We start from the raw sequence: 21,347 nt of genomic DNA, 5'->3' as shown, positions 1-21,347 counted from the left end.
GGGCAGACTAATTTTGTTAAGTAAAAAAATGGTAGTGTAGATTAGCAGTTTCATTATATGGAATGTGTAGTTCTGAACGCTTTTGCTATTGACGGCCTTGAGCACAGGCATTGAAAAAAAAAGGTAACTAATGTATGAAAACAAAGTATTCCAGGAACAGAATTGTTGATTCTAAATCTCTCAAGATGAAGAAAAACTAAAACTGGAGAACTAGAGAGAGAGAGAGAGAGAGAGAGAAGAGGGAGAGGAAATTTGTAAAAGAGAAGTTGTGATGTACACTTTTTAGAGTAACGTTTGTAAATATTCAGATAAGAATTCTGGATTAAGGATGAAAACTTCTGGGTGCCAGCCCGTACCCCACCACCAAAGTGTGATTTACTCTCTCTTAGGAAAGTTACTTAATTTCTCTGAGCTTCTGTTTCCTCTGCGGTGACATGAAATAAATGTCATAGGTGATATTTAAGGTTTTCTCCACCAGGAAAATTGTGTGACCATATTATTTATTCCCATGAAACACATTGCAGATGATGGGGAAGTTACTTTATGGATTTGGTTTGCGCATCGGCATTTGATCTTGCCCAGGGAAAAACGATTTCAAAAGTAAATCATCCACCTTTAGAAGAGGGGCTCAGAGCCTCCAGATTACACTTTTAAAAACGATGAGTATACACAAAATTTTAAAAATGGGACACCATATCTTGCTTCAGTTTACACGGAATGGATAAATTGCTAAGGATGTTGCTGATTGATAGAAGCAAGTCTTCCACATCAGTGAGTGAAAATCAGCAAGATTCTGACACCCTAGCAAAACAGAGCTAACTTAATATGCAGAACTGCCATTTAGGCAAGAGAGTTTGCAAAACTTGATGCTATTAGGTCAGGGAACATTGTCAAAACACGAAGGAGACGTGAGTTGGGGAATGTTGACACTCCCTTTCGCTATTCAGCTCATTTAAAAGTGAAGAGAGCTATTAATGTACAATTGCTTCAGAAAGTGCCTCCATCTTGTCCTTCGCACCCAGGAATTCCTCCTATTTTCTTCACATCAAGAACCGGATTGAGAACAACCCACCCAGCTACCACCATCTTTTACACAATTGTGAGATTTTTGAACAAGTACATAGCATCTACCGACCCTAACTTCTGATGAGGCTGCTGGCTTGTGCTGTGAAAGACCACTGACCACTCCCTCCACCTTATAAATGTAATTCTTCTGATGTTCTGCGTCTTCTCTGACAACCATTAGGGATTTGTGTTCTGATTTCCGTGGGATACTTCTGGCTTATTACAAACTGAGCGGCAAAGCCAAGACTTAAATGGAAATTACTTCACTGCTGTGTTTCAGCTGACCAGAGACAAACTCACGCCCAAAATAACTTCCACTCCCTTCCTTCCACATATCCCAACAAAGGGAAGAAACACACAGCCACTGTCTTCTTTTTTGATGTATTATACAAATAGAACACTTTTGAGAAACAGGCCTAAAAATAGCAGAGAACAAGCGTATCTTAATATTTCATGAGATAAAATTTCAAAAGGCCTGAAATTACAGATAGGCAGGTAGCCAGTGATATATGGAGAGAAGTATTTATTGCAACCATCGGCCTACGTTTGATAGACAGCAAATACTCTTTCACTAGAAGTTTAGCCAGTGGTTTAGTAATACACTGTCCTGTGTTGTGACATCCAGGGAAACCTGATACTTCATCTGCTTGGCTATCGCATTTATTTTTTTTTTAGGATTTTGTTTGTTTGCTCCTGAAATATAGTTCGCAGATCTCCTTGAGCTTCAATGGCTTTGCCTCTTGAAATGGTTAGAGGAGCATATAACAATTAGATGTGGGTGTTTCTCACTAGTATTAGTGTCATATATATATGTATGTGTATACACACACACAGACACACACACACACACACACACACACACACACACACATATATATAGTTTAAAAAGAATTTTTATTTTTTTTGCAGGCTGTATCACTTACATATATTTTCTGTTTCTTTCTAGATTAAAAAATATGCATTACATGCTTGATGTCCGAAGAGATCATAATCCAAGTAAGTCATTTCGTACTACTCGCACACATACTCTTCGGTCCCCCCAGCCCCACAAATGACCTTCCTGTTCTGTTTCTGGATGGGGAAGAAATCCAGAAAGGAAGTGTGCTCACCGGCTCCTGCATCAGCAAATTTCGGATCTACGTGCACTCAGACATCAGAGCAGTATCTGGATGGCAACATTAAATGCCTTGCTGTTTAAAACGTCTTTGTGAACTCAGATTATTGAACATTATATCCAATTTTGAGGACGATTTTGTTCACATGAGATCAGTTTTTCCAAGTTTAGAAATGCAGCATTCTTAGTTTAAATATTGCACGGTGATGGTTTTCAATGGTTAGAAACACATTCATACTATAGCACGTCCGGGCCCAAGAATCCCTCATTTATAGCCCATTTTTCTCTAGCAACAATCTAAGTATTTCTAGGTTGTATTACATTTCTCATTCTCATGCGCTCTCGGTCAATAGACTGTCATTATCAGAATAAAGTTCTTTACATTTAACTGAATTTTGAACTTATGAAACATACACAAATCTACTTGAAAATTGATATGAAAAAAGTGAATGGAATTTAAAGTGTTCTTCACTTCTTTGGTCATTTTACAGAGACATTTATGTAAAAATGCCTTTTATGTGTGTTCCACATTTACCTTTTTCTTTTCTTTTCTCTTTCTTTCTTTTTTTAATTAGTGCAAACCACCTGTGCAAAGTCATGGGAGTTTTCAACCTATTAGATAAATACAATCAAAATATTAGATTAGAAAAAAGACGAAAAGAGTATCACTGGAGATTGGCAGTTTTTTTCCCCCTGGAAACAAACAAAACACACGTACTCTTTACTGAACTATTGCACTGCATTGAATAAAGATATTACCACGTGTAGCTAAAACAACAACAACAACAACAACAACAACAAAACCCCAGCAGTTTCTAAGTATTTGTGAGGAAACATACTTTAGACTGACATTTGTGTACATTTTTCTGTATCTCCTCCTCAGCCTGTCCATTCTTCCAGTAAATGTGTATTTGGATAACCTCTGCCTCAAACTCTGGAACATAACTGAATGCTTGTGGGAGTTGACAATGTTATTGAGTATACAACTTTAGTTCCTTTGTACTTCAGCAACATTCCCCATTTTAGTTTTTTATGTTTTTTTTTTAAATCTATTTTGAGAGAGAGAGAGAGAGAGACAGAGTATGGAGGAGGGAGAGAGAGAATCCTAAGCACTGTCAGCATAGAGCCTGCTGGGGGGCTTGATCTCAGGAACTGTGAGATCATGACCTGAGCGAAAATCAAGAGTCAGAAGCTTAACTGACAGAGCCACCCAGGCGCCCATCCCCATTTTCAAATATATCTTTAAATGGACTTTTACTGCTAGAACTTCAGTGTGATTAGACCCTTTTCTTTTCTTGACTTTAAACGGATACAACCATTAGCCTGCCTGTTCCTTCTATCTGGTAGTCTTATCACTTCCTGCCTCCTTTGTAAAGTCTTTTTTTTTTTTTTTTTAATTTTTTTTTCCAACGTTTATTTATTTTTAGGACAGAGAGAGACAGAGCATGAACGGGGGAGGGGCAGAGAGAGAGGGAGACACAGAATCGGAAACAGGCTCCAGGCTCTGAGCCATCAGCCCAGGGCCTGACGCGGGGCTCGAACTCCCGGACCGCGAGATCGTGACCTGGCTGAAGTCAGACGCTTAACCGACTGCGCCACCCAGGCGCCCCTCCTTTGTAAAGTCTTAAGACACTTTCAAACAGGTGTACATTTTGGTGCAGTTACTGTTCCCCTGTTGAATCAATAATCACAAACTAGAATTAGAAATTAAATGAGAATTAGAAATGGAATTAGAAATTTCTCATTCATAAATCTGCCAAATGTGAGGTAGATTTTCCAACTCATATATGCAGAGCATGAGAAAGACACTTTCATGTGTTCTCCAAATGAACAAAAGGCATGAAGGAAGGTTTCTTTAACTCTGGAAGCGAGAGATGAGTTCAGAGTTATACATGCCACTCGGGGAGAAAAAAAAAAAGAAATAAGGATATATAACACGACATCCATTTTAAAGAATTTGCATCTATCAGCACTGTATTGAAATTTTGTCAATTTATAGTAGATATTCTGCATTGACCTATACATAAAGGGATTTAGCTTTTAAATTTCAGAACATGTATGTTTTTTTCATCCAAACAGTTAATGCTTAACACAAAGAGATTCATGTTTTATGATTCTCTTTTGGAATAATACCTTCAGAAGCAATTTATGGACCATACAAAAAAAAATGAGTTCTTTTCAACCAATGAGCAATGTGCTAGGAGTTGAAATAGAATGATGGCAATAGCTTGATTCCTGACCTTGAGAAGCTTGTGGTCTAGTGGGAAGATCAGCCTTATAAACAGATGATGTCACTAAAGTGCGGTGAAGGCCAAGGGAGTGCACACATGGGTTTTGATCACATGTGGACTGTTTGGTTTGTTTACTCATCTGAGTCACTGAACAAGGCTACAAATAACTCATGCCTGTTTTCAAAACCAAACTCCTCTCAGAAATTACAATTTCCTGTTGAGGATGTTCAAAGGAAAGATTTAGGCACGTTTTCATGAGAAAGCTAGCTCAGTGGCTTAAATATAGAAGGTATTAGAAAACTACTGATGCTGTACTGCACACAAAGCATGAGGAGGGGTGTTGTAGGGAGGGCAGAGGCGCTGGCTCAGTAGATGTCTAATCTCACGTGGAGGTTAACTCTGAGTCTTTACTTTTACGTGCTGATGGTCTTTGATCTTCAGTCGCTCACTTGATTCATCATTTATACATGATTCATTGATAGGTGAATCAGGCTGGACTGCTAATCAATGTTTCCTTGAGTGGATCTAATTCTCTCTTTCCCAAATGTTTGTTTATTCTTCATGGAGGCAGGGGCAGTCTTCCTCAGCAACCTTCTAATGCGGAAAGGTCACAAGACTCTTTGGTACGTGTTGATACCTGTGTGTACTTTATAGCAATGTCATCTAAAAACTTATCATTTCCCTAGGGGACTTGTGTTCATTGATCTTGAGGCATCCTAGAAACTTATTTTTAAAAATAAAACATTGCATTTAAAGCAAGGCACAGACATAGCATTTAGACCATATCAAGGAACATTTCAATGTTTTCATTCTGCTTTGATATCAAATACACTTCAAAGTATACCGTTTTAATAGGTGACAGAAAACTTTTATCATAAACACATTTCTAAAATCACTTAAAATCTTAGAACAGGAGCAACATGGAGACTCCAAGCTTTTTATTTGGGTTAATTATGACTTTTCACACAACCGTTTCTTGTAGACCTTTATCTTTTTCCTCTAAATTCTTCTGATATTGAAAATCCCCTAATGATTTTGATTTTTCCCCCAGTTTCTAATTACTGTACGCCACAAAGGTAGGTAACCTTATTTTCGCTCCTCAAGTATATTTTCCCTCATTTCAATTCCTTGCTTTTCTTCCTTAGACTCAAGTTCCCAGTCTACGCTGAACTAATACTGTTTTATAGAGAGACATTTGAATATTATAGTTTGTCATATCATTCAAGGCATATTGTATATTTAGTGTTCTGTGAGGCTTTTTGTTTTCTTTCTGAATTTGTCGTCTAAATCTGGTTTCTGGCATAATTTCTTAAAAAAAAATTTTTTTATGTTTATTTATTTTTAAGAGAGAGAGGGAGAGACAGAGGGTTAGCAGGGGAGGGACAGAGGGAGAGAGAGAGACACAGAATCCAAAGCAGGCTCCAGGCTCCGAGCTGTCAGCACAGAGCCCGACGCAGGGCTCGAACTCACAGACTGTGAGATCATGACCTGAGCTGAAGTCGGATGCTCAGCTGACTGAGCCACCCAGGCACCCCTGGCATTATTCTAAAGTAAAACAAAACTGGATTTTTCAGGCATTTTCTGGGTATAATCTGTTATATGCTTATACTAACTTTACTCAGATTTCTGTTATGGAAAGGGTATCTGAGATCAGCAAGCTTTCTAGTTTTAAAGAAGAACAAATAAATGATATTTGGGCGTTTCACAGTTTCTTCCTTTGTATAGTACATGGGAAGATGGAAATATCATTGTAACAGAATACATTTTCTAAGGTGGCTATTTTTTTTTCCTTTTAAAGAGGCTTTGTGCCAAATCATCCTGTTTGTGAAGTAAAGAAAGAAAATGCTACCTACACTGTGGACAAGATAACCTACTGTACAGAGTTCATAATGGAAATAAAACTGAACCACATCATTGTTTAAGGAAGAAAACTAAAAGTGGCTCTTCCTGCTACTGGTTTTATCCAGCAGTAAAGAGAAATCCCTGCACGTGTTGTTTACACAGTACGAAATCCTTATAAAGTCATAGTGGAACAAGTCTGCTATCTGACCCAGCCTTTAGGGCTCCTTAAACACCTGTGGATTTATGGAGTTCAGATGTCTACAAGGGCATGTATGGAAGTTCATTCAGAAACCTGGAGCCCAAATAAAATGATCTGTTGACGTGGGCAAGCTGTTTTGCTCCTCTGTGGTCCAATCAGTCTTTTGAACTAGAAAAGAGATTAAGATTTAAGCAAGTGCTATTTAAAAAAAAAAAAAAAAAAAAAAGAAGAAGAAAGAAAGAAAGAAAGAAAAGAAAGAAAGGAAAAAAAAAGAATGCTCTTTAAATAATTAGGTTTCACAAGGCTAACAAGGAAATGCAGGTGTATTTTTTGAATTTTGTTATGTGACTTAGATCAATTAGTCTTCAAATTTATTTTTTCAACGTTTATTTTTTATTTTTTATTTTTGGGACAGAGAGAGACAGAGCATGAACGGGGGAGGGGCAGAGAGAGAGAGGGAGACACAGAATCGGAAACAGGCTCCAGGCTCCGAGCCGTCAGCACAGAGACCGACGCGGGGCTCGAACTCACGGACCGTGAGATCGTGACCTGGCTGAAGTCGGACGCTTAACCGACTGCGCCACCCAGGCGCCCCCAAATTTATTTTTAAATTTAAATTTATAACAGCCAGATCATCAGGGGATTTAGTCCCCTACATTATGCGTGTATAAGTAGCCCCTGGCAGGTATACAAAAACATCTGGTATGGGGAACTGGCCCTTTCATAGTGAAGACCCACACAATTTAAAACATGAAAACCTATACCCTTTAGAAACTTATACTCCTTAAAAATGATCAAATATAGCCACAAAGTTGTCTTAATTAACTCCATCACAATTGCTTTCTTTGGGGTATTTGATTTAGTCTTTTGAAAATCAGAGACACCATGATTTAGAAAACTTCAGTCTTATTCTAAAGAGTTTCAAATGAACTTATCTTATAATTGTTAAACATGTGTCTCCATTTCCATATGTCTTTTAAACGTTTTATGAAAGGAAATATGCTTGAAAATACCTTGTTTAAACTCAAACTTCAAGTTACATCCAATGTAAAAAATAACCTGGTCAACATCTCTCGTATTTTTGCACTCTAATCATCCTGTGATTGAGAGTATGTGTGTGGAAATGTGGGTAAGACTTCACCATGCCTGGCTTCTTGATTCCATTTATACATTGCTAAAACTTATTTTTTTCTTCTGGAAAAGAATATATATTCCTATGCAGGTTTGGGTTTTATTTAGGGTTATCACTAAAAGAATGGACTATCCTTAAATCGAAATAGTTACCTATCAGGTAATAGTTGGCATACACACACACACACACACACACACACACACACACACATATATATATATATATATATATATATATATATTTCTGCTCTTCCCCCACTTTTAAATTTACCCCAGGAATATTCTGTTTTTTGTCGATATACTTCAATGTTTCTAAATGCACAAAGGTGCTTGAACATTTCTTTTGGCTGCTTTTTACTCTTCCTGACTGATTCATTTATTCTATCATGTTAAGATGTAACAACCATGATTTAAAAAAAATGAGTTAAAGAAGATTGAATATGAAAGGCACTGATTACTCCTAATTTGAACTTAAAGGTCTAAAGAATGTTCCACAGGAGAACAGAAAGTTGACATAGTTTTAGGAGTAACTCTATGCCATTCCCGTTAGATTTGTGTTCAGGTTTCTTAAAACACCTGATGGAGGGGCGTCTGGGTGTCTCATTCAGGTAAGCCTCTGCTTGAGCTCAGGTCATGATCTCATGGTTCCATTCGTGAATTACAGTCCCACATCTGGCTCTCTGCAGTCAGCACAGAGCCTGCTTTGGATCCTCTGTTCCCCTCTCTCTCTGCCCCTATTGCTTGCTCTCTCTCATTTTCTCTCTCTCTCAAAATAAATAAATTTAAGCATTAAACACACACACACACACACACACACACACACACACACGCATACACACACCTGATGAGAGTTGTTTTATTGGTGAGTCCAGGTCCTGGGGACAGTCTGTTCCTCCTTGTAGTGTCACATGATAATCAACTTTCTATAGTAAGTTTGGAGACAAGCCAAATAAGAAGAATAACCCACAAACTTAGGTAAATTCAAACATAGATAGAAATAGAAATAGAAATAGAAACAGAAACAGAAATATATATATATATATATATATATATATATATATATATATACATATATATATAATGATTAATTTAGATAAAAAGAGAGTGGTATATAATAAGTCTCCATGTGCTTAATATAAAAGACAAGGTTGTGTATGATGTAGGTGGTAGGTGTAAGGCTTAAAATGATAATTAATAGGAAGGAATTACTTATATCACATCTAGAAAGAAAACACTAGCTAATATCTGCTGTGCTCATAAATATGAAGCAAAGATGTATTCATCAGTTTTATAATTGCTATTATTCTACTAGCATAAAGCACTGACAGTGATAGAAACATGAGTTTAGGGGTGCCTGGGTGGCTCAGTCGGTTGAGTGTCCGACTTCAGCTCAGGTCATGATCTCACGGTCCATGAGTTCGAGCCCCACGTCAGGTTCTGTGCTGACAGCTCAGAGCCTGGAGCCTGCTTTGCATTCTGTGTCTTGCTCTCTCTCCGCCCCTAACCCACTCATGCTCTATCTCTCTCTGTCTAAAAAAAATAATAATAATAAATATATAAAAATAAAAAAAATAAAAAAAGAAACATGAGTTTAAAGGAGCAGAAACTAATATAACATTGCATGTTAACTATACTTCAATAATAAATTTGTTGAAAAGTAAAGGGAAAATACTCAGTGAATTCTTACAGTGCGAAGTGGAGATTTCTGGCTAATTCAGGCACTTTGGGTTCATCTTCAGAATCAAGCACACCAAACAAAGTATAAATAGCTATTTGCCTCATTTCTTTCTAATAATTACTATGTGCAAGTTCAAAACAAGAAAAAAAAAAGATAGTGATTATGTATTTTTGAATTATTTTTTCTCTCTAATAAACATGTATTACTTGGGTAGTAAAAGAAGAATATACATTTTTAAGGACATACTGCAACAAATCCTCCATTAGCATTTTTCCAAGGGAAGACAAGGCAGAAACATGCAATGCTTTATTCCAACTTTTTGTTTGTTTAGCGCAAGCTGTGTTCTGTTCTTTATGTCGGAAATAACCAGTACCTGTTTCTACCAAAGCCCAAATAATTAATGCACTCATAGCACTGCTAAAATATCAAACAGCTTGATATTTTTAAATAATACAAGCAGTATGTTGGTTGGATTTTTTTTTCCCAAAGCAACATTTAACCTTGTGCGGATACAGTCTTTGCAGGCCAAAGGAGGGATTAGCAAGGACTGTTAGGAGGCAAAGAACTACAGAAAACAGAAGTGTGGACACTGTGTGTCTGGAAGCATCACGGGACACATCGATGTGGGAGGGTCCTAAAAATGTGCTGATAATTGGCTTGGAAAGATGGGAAGTGGATATGGGTGAGACGGAAGGAAGAAACAGGGAAGGACTAAATATCTAGGGTGGAGGGTGGAGTTAAGGAGGAGGAGAACAAGAATCTACATAGGCGTAACTATGAGGTAGTTGGATGCAATCTGCCTTTTTCAAAGTGTTTTCTGACCCTCTGAAAACCAGTCCATACTGTAAATGGGGCCAAAAGTGGGTTAGGGAACACTGTAACCTCATTTCACCTTATTTAGCTATGTGCCAGAGATCTCAGCAGGCAGTTCAATTAACTCCCACTAGTTAAATGAGAAGAAAATGAGGTTACCCAGATTAACAAAACACAACTGTTGGTCCTCCTCCAACTCAGGGGGAGGAAGGCTCCAGGCTGACAGAGTTGGTGCAGCCCCAGGCAATTGCCCATTTGCCCAGGGACTTCTGAGCTAAGAGCCGCGGCACACCCTGCAACCTCAACCAATGACAGTAGAAACAACGTCAAAGGGAAGACTAGAGTATCAAAGGTGATGTTGAGGGGCTTCTGGGTGGCTCAGTTGGTTAGGCATCCAATTTCAGTTCAGGTAATGATCTCATGGATCACGGGTTCAAGCCCCCATCGGGCTCTGGGCTGACAGCTCAGAGCCTGGAGCCTGCTACAGATTCTGCCCCTCATCCCCTCCCCCTCACATTGTGTGTGTGTCTCTCTGTCTCAAACATAAACATTACAAAAAATAAAAGTGATATTGAATATTGTGTTCTTCCAATTTCTTTCTCTCTCTTTATGGAATTAATGCATAACCTTCATAGGGAAAATATTTCTCATGGAATAATCTCATGGGATTTTACATCTCACAGAGTTTGAATTGGAAAGTTTTGTTTTCTAAAGCTTGACTTTTGTGAAATTATTTCCCTGCTGACAGTTTGTTGGGTTTCTTAGTTTAGAAGTCTCAATTAGCTCCTTTATTATCTTAACAAATTATTGGCCAATATCTACAGTTATTTTTAACATGTTTAAAATAATTGTCACCAGACACTGATAGAAATAACTGGAAAATACTTAATGAACAAACATTTTTAGTGTTATCCAAAGTTCAAATTAAATGTCTTCAATTTGTATCTATTTTCAACTTTAATGAGTAGTTTTATTGACAATGACTGATTTTTAACAAGTAAAGACAGGACATAAATGCTGAAATACACAAAAGTTCTAATCTGGGAATACAGAAGTTCAGAGCATCTCTTCATTACTGTAATCTGTATGTTGACAAATAGTTACTCTTGGAAGTGATAGTTAATTTATTTTAAGGCAATATATTGCCCTGGTTACATGTGAACATTATCAACAGACTGGTATAAATTTCTGCACTGGATGGACTTGACTCTGTGCCTCAGTTTCCTCATCTGCAAAATTGGTTTAATAAAAACTATACATCAGATAATTTTATTGTGAAGATAAAATAATTTTATGAAAAAACCCTTAGTTGTTATGTAATAAGGGTTAGCTATTACTTCTAGCCTATCATTTTCATTATGAATTATGTAAAGTTTTAAAAACCGCATACTTCCTTTCCCCAATATGTTTACCTAGACCTCCTTCTCTTTAGAAAAATATTTCTCATCTGTTTTATACAGAGGTAGGGTAGTCTTACACTATATGTTGTAAAATAAAACTTATATTCGAAATAGTATTCTGCTTCAGGACGAATTGTCAAGTTCAACATCATATAGTTCTTAACTGAACAACTGAGACTATTTCAGCCTCACCTAGTAACATTAGGTCAGGCATCTAGATTTCCAGTATAAATGAGAAATGAAGTTAATGAGCAGTTACCAAGCTACATACTTGCCCTCTTATGCGAGTGCGGTATGACTTTGTATGTTTTACAAACACTAAACTAGGGTTGGAGAAGTTCAATTACTAGGCCAAGGTGTCATGGTTGATAATGTCTGGGGCCCTTGCTAATGCCTAAGGGTTCCTATTTGCCTTTGTTGGTGGTTTACTAGGCAAGAAATTCTGGATGAAGGTAAGTAGATCAGTCTAGAGCCACTTAGTGGGTTTCAGCCTCGTGTTGTAGAACAGGCACTGGGCTTGGGATCTGACAACTCTTTCATCAGCTGGGTGACCAGCCCACAACTTAGCTTGTGTGAATTTCAGTTTCCTTACCTATAAAGTTTAGAATTGTCATGAGAACCAAATAAAGATAATGTCCAGAAAATACCATGCATACAATTTAAGGTATTATTAGGACACATAATGATAATTTTAAAAGGGTAATCTTGAAGTTGAGAGAATCAATAAAGATATCTGGTAGGTTGCCCCGAATATTATAGAAAAATGAAGTAATTTTAATTTGAGCTACTTCATTCCTAATCTCCCAATTTTAGTTACCAGATGCCTAAAGACCATATAAAGAAGTTTATGAAGAAATCAAAGAAAAGACAAATACTTTCATCAACAATTCCAACCCTGGGGACCAAGGCCAAGAGATATACAAATTGGTTATAAAATAGATAAAGATGTTATTTATATAATAACTTTCAAGCACAATGCACATCCAGATAATTTATAAAGAAATGAGTTAAATACTGATAGTGGGTACTGGTTAGAAACACAGCAAACATGAAGTTCTTGCATGTTCATTGTGCAGCCTTAGATATGAGCACCTGTGTTATTGAAGAAGAACTGCAATAAAATGGAATGCATCTAGTAAGTGTCCCATTTTTGTCCCATCGAAACGAGGAAAAACAATCTCAAATAAATGCATGCAGATGCCAGTATTTTTCTCATACCTTGCACTGATCAACAAGCACCACCAAAGATGCTAAAAGCAATCAGCACAAACTTTGAACCACAGAGAAACAGTGATGCCCATGTAGAGACTTCCTTGAGGTGCATATCATTAAGGAGAATCTGAACACTGCTACTATTAATAAGACTACAAATTGTAGTTGATCAAACCAGAAGGAGCCTTGAATGTATTTGCTGGGAATTGCTTAAGGCTTAAACACCAGGGACTTGAAACAAACTGTTCTTATCACCTTTTTCCAAACAGAGATTTAAATTTACAATGAAAGTGCCAGCACCAGCTGCACTTGAAGAAAGCACCACATGTCTCCAAAAGCCCCAAGAAAATGGAATGGAGCCCAGTTCAAGCTGGAGGTGTCATCTTGCTCTAGCCAGCTGGGTGACACCAAGCTGCAAGTGATGAGGTGCTAATTAAAGGGGATGAACAGTCTTATTGTAGGCACCTGCCAGTGGCCTCCGCAGAATCAGCTAGAGCCCTGGGCATATCGCCCAGCCTGCCTGGCCACAGACTGGAATTCTGGCATTTCTTATCTAGTTCCTCACTTTTCTTATTTTCCCCACTATGGTTTTAGTTGGACATGATGACTCCTCTTGCCCCTTGCCCCGATTTACCAGTTCTCCTGAGTAATAATTACCACATGATTCGAAGTGTTAAGCATAGACCCTTTCCAAAAGCAGAGATTAAAACAATAAAAACTAGATGAAAGTCTGTCTTAAACAACAAAAACAAACAAAAACCCAAACTATGTAAAATGCGGATGTATTGCACCTGTGGGGAAAAAAGCAAAAATCATACCCAGAGATACAAGAAATGTTCTCTTCAATTTCACATCACAGTGTCAGATTTATTACACTGACCCTTTTCACCCCTCTTCCTGTTGAAACCACACCACATGATGCTATACAGCTAGAACTACATTACAGGGATGGGTCATTTACAAATATTTGCAGCAGTCGTGGTAGCTGTTTTTCAAAGACAGAGAGCAGGACATGACCTAAAGCAGCTGAACCACTGAAATAAGAAAAGAACACACCTTTTTTCCTATTTAAAATGGTAGCTTTACCTACGTTTTCACGACTTGAGACTGTTCAGTACACAGTCCGTTGGTAATCCAATAGGCAGTATATTTATTAAACGTTCTGTGTGTATCTGTTTAGTCTTTCATGTGATTAAGAAGCAGACTATTGAATTTATTATCCAAATGAGGCAGTTCCAGGGAATACTTTAGGAGTTTTTGTGAACGTTAGGAGTTTTTGTGATCTAAATTTCCTCTCTATCCAAAAGAGTTTTCTGCAACAGTCCTGCGTCTAAAGCCATTAGTTTGCCTGGAAACTTCTCTCCACAATGCCACTTTTAAAAGAAGTTTTTTGACAAATTTGTTGAAATCTGGATTCACAGTGTCCATTCATTGTTCCAGTTCTGTCTTCTGTAGAAACAGAATAAACCTACCTCTCCTCATCCATGTTTTTTTCAGGATCACACAAAAATGTGATTGTCTCCCAAGACAGATGTCAGTAGGAATTCTGACACTACAAATTAATAGCCTAGTGTTTTTTTTGGAACAAGAAACCTAACCTCTTAGTGCCTCCATTTCCTCATCTGCAGAAAGGGCATCACAATCCATCTCATAGGGTTGTTGTGCCTATTATATGTCACACATAAACCTTAGTAAAATGTATGGTGGGTACAGAATATTGGTTCAAGAGCAGGTCACCAGGAATGGCTGACCAATCTAGAGAACAAAAGGAAAATCATGTCTGTGAACACAGAACATATATTTTATTTTGGACAAATTGAACTGAAGTATGTGTAAGACAACCATGGTTATTTCTAGTGGGTAGCTGGAACCCAAGGTCAACATTTAGGTGGTCCAGGCTAGGCAGGTAGATTTGAGTATTGGTCATCAAAAAATATAGTTTAATTCATGGTTGTCATGAATGTTTCTGAAGTCAAACATTTGGAATGAGGACAGAATCTAGGAGAATACTTATAGTCAGAGCAGGAGAGGCCAGATGAGGAGCTTGAGGAAGATATAGGATGACTACCAGAAAGTATATGGTCTCATACATTAAAGCAACATGATGTCACCTGAAAGAAAGTGTAATGAAAGATGTTGAATGATGCACTGCAAACTGGACATTTAGCAATTCTTTGAGTAGGAACTTTGTAAGATTCCAGTGGAATTAAATGGAATCACTGTAAGGAATTAAGAAGCATAGAAGAAAAATGGAAGGTAAATGGTCATACTATTCTTTCAGTAAATTTGTCTTGTGAGAGAAGAAGGAAGGATCTTGGCATGCATGACAAGAGGGAGCATAGGTGGAAGTTTTCACTTTGGAGAGGAGAAAAGCCATTGCTTCCATGGTAAATACAATTCATCTTTTCCTCCTCTTTTTGAGTGCTGGAAGAATATTTGCCTTATTCCTAGATTTCTAACACTTTTTGTACTCTCCATAATTCTTTTTTTTAAACTTAGAGTAGCCCACCAATCATCAATACAAGCTCTCTTAGTAGTTTAAGATATAATAATGAATGGGGTGCCTGGGTGCCTCAGTCAGTTGAGCGTCCAACTTTGGCTCAGGTCATGATCTCGCGGTTTGTGAGTTCGAGCCTCGCGTCGGGCTCTGTGCTGACAACTCAGAGCCTGGAGCCTGCTTCAGATTCTGTGTCTTCTCCTCTCTCTGTCTCTCCCTCCCATGCTCATGCTCCCTCTCTATCTCTCAACAGTAAATAAACGTTAACAAAATAAAAATAATAATAATTGGAGACCTCAAAGATGTAAGTGAATCTGAAATAGTCAAATGATCTTCTTCTCCTTTCTTCTTCTCTTCCCTCTGCTCCCCTCTTCCCCCTCATCCTCCTTTTCCTCCTCTTTCTTCTCCTCCCCCCCCTCCTCCTTCTGGCTTATGTTCTTTCCAAACTATAGATTTGTTTTAAACTTAACTGCATAGGGGGAAGAGTTTTCTTTTCTCAGTGGAAAAAATTAAGTTTTGAGCTAGTTCTTCAGTGTTGACATAGCTAGGATTCTCTGACATTGGTGGTGAATCTGAGAACACACTGAGGGTTGATGGGGAGTGGGGGAGAGGGGAAAGTGGGTGATGGGCATGAGGAGGGCACCTGTTGGGATGAGTACTGGGTGTTATATGGAAACCAATTTGATAATAAATTATATATATGTATATATAATTATATATATAATATAAATATAAATATATACTATATATATATATATATATATATATATATATATAATTAAACTATGTGGGTTCTGTGTGTATCCATGCACCATGATCACAGCACTCTTTCCTATACAGGTTGTAATAGTCTTAAAAGTTTTCTAAACAATCTGCTTCAGGAAAGCCACTATTAATCCAGGTTGACAACAATCTGATACCCCTACATTTTGTTCCTCTTCTATCCATTTGAATCTACTTGTCCCAGTCTTCATCCCTTACTGCTTTCCTTGTCTTTTGCATTTCTCTGCCCATCTCTTCTCATAGAGTACCCTTTCTAGCATGACAGATTCTTGTTGTTTTTCTCCTTAAGAAAGATGAAATCATTTCCAAAATTATTAAAAGTTGTAACATTCTTTTCCCACCACCCATGAAATGATGGAAATTAGAAACAATTGCTCATATTTTTATTTTAAGGAGTAGAAAAATAGAGAGTCCTAATTCCCTTTCATAAAATATTCTAAAATATGCACAAATGCTTTAAAAATATTTTGAGAAAGATCTCATATAGAACTTAAAGGCGAGTAGTCACCTTTTAACAAAGATGTCAGGCAACGAAGAAAGAGAAAGAGGTGTCAGGACATGGACCAAAGTGACGGAAACCATGATGGTCCACCTGTGTTCAGGTGAGGGACAGATAGTTCATATAATCTTAGCTGATTTAGTTAGGTACACACACCCAGATAAAATAATCATCACCATCTTCTAACATACTTTGAAATAGAGAAGTCACGAATATGACATGAGTATATACTTTTATTATGTTTGTTTGTTTGTTTGTTTGTTTTGAGAGAAAAAGAGAGAGAGCAAGCAGAGGACGGGTGGCGGCGGGGGGGGGGGGGGCGGGGGAGAATCTCAAGCAGACTCTGCGCTGTCAGCACAGAGCCCAACTCGGGGCTCGATCTCACGAACCATGAGATCCTGACCTGAGCCGATATCAAGAGTCGGACCCTCAACCGGCTGAGCCACTCAGGTGCCCAGACGTGAGTATATTGTTATGGCCATGAGTGCATTTTTGAAAAATGTTCAGGCACAAACTTTTCTAAACTGGAAGTGTAACATTTTGTCATACCCTGTTTGACTTTGGGATACAAAAAGCGATGTCGATGAGCTCTAGGAAACTAAAGAGATAGAGCCCTAAAGACTTAGAAACCTAAGAACCAAGCATGCTGACTCAGATTGCTTTTGGGCCCTCGGTCTTCGGTGCAGCAGTCTCATACCACCTACTAAGGTGTTTTGTCAGAGAAGGTTAGGAACTGTGCAGATGGGAGCGCATATCTTTGTCAAAGTTACAATCTTTCTCGCTGTTCCTTGAATCTACATAAAATAATGATGAAAAGTGTTCATCACATTCAAAACTCAATCTCAAACAAAATGACCAGTAATTGAAAAACAAAGGTAATTGGCCATGAATGATGGAAGAAATTTCACTAAGGATCTTACTGACTGAAAGAAGTTCAATAACTCTAAAACACTGGAAATCTTTTAAGCACCACAAACCTTAATATGAGACTGTTGGCAAGGAAAATTTAAAAGAGTTCTTGATAGTAGAGCATCATGCGGTGATTTGACTCTACTCTATAATTTCTTCTTTTTTTTAAATTTTTTTTTTCAACGTTTATTTATTTTTGGGACAGAGAGAGACAGAGCATGAATGGGGGAGGGGCAGAGAGAGAGGGAGACACAGAATCGGAAACAGGCTCCAGGCTCTGAGCCATCAGCCCAGAGCCCGACGCGGGGCTCGAACTCACGGACCGCGAGATCGTGACCTGGCTGAAGTCAGACGCTTAACCGACTGCGCCATCCAGGCGCCCCTACTCTATAATTTCTAAGATGGACTGCATTTGCTGAACTGACCAGCAATCCCTCACCTTATCTACCAGCCACTTCATGTTCATTAAATGACTTAGGCATTGCTTTCCCTAACACAAGTGTCAAGTTTATTGAATGTGCTAGACCATAAAGGTACAAAAGGAAGCATTTTCTCTCCAATTACTGCCTTTAGTCATATTACGTCAGATTCATATATTCATCCATTCGACCGATATTTATTGCATACCTACTATGTGCCAAGTACTATTTTATGCTACTTAGATTATGCAGGTGAAAATAAAACAGACAAAACAACTCTGCCTTCTTGGAGCTTAAATTCTAATGGGGGGAGACAGACAAGAAATGTAAAAGGTCTTTTCCTCCCTCTGAACTCAGACATATTCCATAGATTTTTTTTTTGGTCTTTTACATGTATTAGATGTGTCATTTTCAGCTATTAAAAAGTACAGTTGGATGCAAACCAAAATGTTCCTTTATTTTTTTATTTTTTTTCAATGTTTATTTTTGAGAAAGAGAGAGACAGAGCACGAGTGGGGGAGGGGCAGAGAGAGAGGGAGAGAGAATCCCAAGCAGGCTCCGCAGCATCAGCACAGTCCCCGACTCGGGGCTCAAACCTACCAGCCTGAGATCATGACCTGAGCCCAAGTCAGAAGCCTAACGGACTGAGTCACCCACATGCCCCCACAGTGTTCCTTTCACATCCAACTCAAGTTCCTTTCTCTTCCCCAATTCAAGCCTGCGCATGTGAGGACCTCCACGAGAGACAGCGGGACTAATCTCTTCCTTCTACCTCTTTGCTATCCCTTCTCCCCCCACCACTAATTCGGCTTTTGACTTCCTCCAACTGTGAGAAGCCCAGGTGGTTTTTCTCAGAGCCCTCAAACCATCGTCAGCTCCATGTACCAGGGAGACAGTTGCCTAAGAGTTTCAGCAACCCTAGCATGAGGTGTTGGTCTCCATCTGAACAAAGGGTTCTTTTTTGAAACTCTGCTTGAGTTGATGTCGGGAAAAAGCACATCCCTTGCTCAATGGAAGGAAGATGCCACAGTGCTATTCTTGACAGGCCTAAATTTCTCCTTTACAAACCATTTTTCACTTTCTAATTAGTCTTACAATATTAAGATGGAGATAATGATAGTGTAAGGGTCACAGGACCATTTTTGATCTCTGTTAGCAAGGCCCTCCTGGGTGGGGTAGTGCCCTGCTGTCCAATGGAAATACAACGCAAGCTGCATACGTAATTTTAAATCTTCTGCTAGCCACATTTAAAAAGTCAAAAGAAGGAAGTGAAATTAATTTTACTAATACATTTTTTATTTCTCCAAATAAACCCAAAATTTTATCTCAAGCATAATCAATGCAAAAATATTGATGAGATCGTTCATATTTTTTCCAGACCACATCTTTGAACATTGGTGTGCATTTCATACACGGCACGTCTCAGCTCAACTAGGCGTACTCTCAGTGCTCCATAGGCTCATGCACCTACTACCTACCGCACTGAGCAACCAGGGGCTAGTTCCCCCTTGAAAGTGGGGTGACACTTTTTATTCTCACCTTTTGAACCACAGCTGAAAGTCTGGGGGCAATTAGGTCAGTTCAACATTCCGAACCTACACAAATCTTTCTCGCCTACATGCCATTCCCTCTGTCACTCCCTCCACCTTCCACATCAACATTTCTTCCTCCTTTCCGTGTCTGATTTACTTACACCAACCCATCACATAACAGGCACTGGGGTCCTAATTGTAAAGAGAATTTTCATAAAATGGTTGGGAAATTAATGAGTGGATCTCTTGACCTCAGTTTCCTTCCTCCCTCTCCACTATTTTTTACCCTCTCTTTCTTCCTAAAATATTTAGTATTAAATTATAATCTTATGTAAAATATTGCCAACCTGCAGTGTAGATGGGGAAAGGCAGGCGATGAAAAATAGAAACTTCCTGATATTGTCCTAAAATTTCAGTTTCTGTCTTAAAATGTTATTACAATACAGTTTTGTTTAGGGTTGGGAGTTAGCAATGTAGGATACTACCAGAACACATAACAAGAGATATTTTGATTAAAGATTAGACTAAAAATTTATTTTAGAGTAGTAGATTTTCTAACTTTTCTTGGTAGCTTTTTTTTTTTTTTTTTTTTGGCTAAAATGAACAGATAGGTTATATGACACATATTGAGAGAAAAAAACATATAAAATTTTTTTTTTACAAAAACTAGGCAAAAATACATTTAATAAGTTTCCCAGATAAAGACAATATGGTTCCTTTTCTTCTTTGCTTGATTTTTTTTATATTTTGTTTTGAGGTCCTTTTCTCTCTATTTCACATATAAGTCATGACACTCTAATGTCAAAGGAAAGGAGATTTGAATTACATTTCTCTACATCAGTAAGAGGCTCCAAAAATAATAGTTATTTAGTATGTTCAGGGAAAAGTTATTGACTATAATTTGAGGGTTAAAGATTGAAGAGTAAATACTCAAGCCTTCCAAAGCTGAGTTTTGACAGGAATTTAAATTATCTTTAGCCAGATCATTAGTAAAATAGCCAATATCCTGAAGGAAATGAGTGTAAAAATACCTTAGATTATTTCCTCTCTCAGAATTACTATTGTACCTATGAAAAGTTAAGATGCTACCTTTAAAGTGAAATATAAAATGTAGGTCTTATCCACTTATGAAGAATAAGGATCTCATTGTGTTTCCACAAGTAAAGTACCTGGAGAAAATCCAATTAGGGCAATTATATTCTGCCTATGCACATTTTTCTTAGCAATTTTAATTTGATTTGGGCTTAAAACTGTTTCTATTCAACAACTGTTTACAACTGGATGAAGTGAAGCGTTTCAGTTGTTAGTGGAGTCAATTCCATAAATATTATGGTGAAATGTTCTGAAACCCTTCAATATTACAATATCTTGCAAAAGGAATACATTACTTAATCATTAAATAGGATACTAATGAGTCTTTATTAAACTTCCCAGATAAACATTGTATTGACATCTAGTGGCTATAGAGGCTGATAACAGATATACTATACTGAAAGCACATGGAGGATTAACGTTTTCCATTTAAAATTTTTCTTATATGAAAAATGAGCAAAATATACATAATGCTGAATAATGCTGAGGTATTGATTTAAGAAAGATTATAAAATCTCTTTGTGTTGGTATGTTAAAAGCCAGGATGGATCTGGAGTGGTCTGAAAAAAGAATCGTAGCATAGCTGCTGAAGGAATATAGGAAAGATACCTACATATTTGGTAAGAGATATACTAAGGCACATTGGTAGTAACAGGGTCAATAACCATTACAGAGTTCCTCCTGTGTCTCAACCCTGCAATGTGTTTAACAGGTCTTCTCTCACTTAGACCTCAAAAATATCCTCCAAATGAGATAAGATTTACACCTCTATGTTACCAATGAGGAAACAGACCATGAAAAGTTAAGTTGCTTGCTGAAGCTTATACCACTAACATAACTGCAGTAAGGAACTGAAACAAATCTACCCAATTCCCAAGTCTGAACTCAGAGAAACCACTCTTCTCTCTATTAAGACACACACAACTCTGCA

At 37.8% G+C, this 21,347-nt stretch overlaps 1 protein-coding gene and 1 long non-coding RNA gene across 2 annotated transcripts in view; one reads left to right on the top strand and one right to left on the bottom strand.

The window, feature by feature from the left end:
* The window catches only part of LOC147578120 (uncharacterized), a 35,619-nt gene extending 33,047 nt beyond the window's left edge, over nucleotides 1–2,572 (top strand). Inside the window, exon 3 of the long non-coding RNA XR_015254204.1 lies at nucleotides 2,012–2,572. This is a non-coding gene — a long non-coding RNA (uncharacterized LOC147578120). The remainder of the gene's footprint in view (nucleotides 1–2,011) is intronic.
* The window catches only part of ADGRL2 (adhesion G protein-coupled receptor L2), a 631,707-nt gene that overhangs the window by 460,442 nt on the left and 149,918 nt on the right, over nucleotides 1–21,347 (bottom strand). The window lies entirely within an intron of this gene.

The sequence above is a fragment of the Puma concolor genome, chromosome C1 (assembly GCF_028749965.1).
Source record: "Puma concolor isolate L17-30 chromosome C1, mPumCon1.1.hap2, whole genome shotgun sequence".
In the NCBI taxonomy this organism is placed as follows: domain Eukaryota; kingdom Metazoa; phylum Chordata; class Mammalia; order Carnivora; family Felidae; genus Puma; species Puma concolor.
This window is presented reverse-complemented; position numbering and strand designations above follow the sequence as displayed.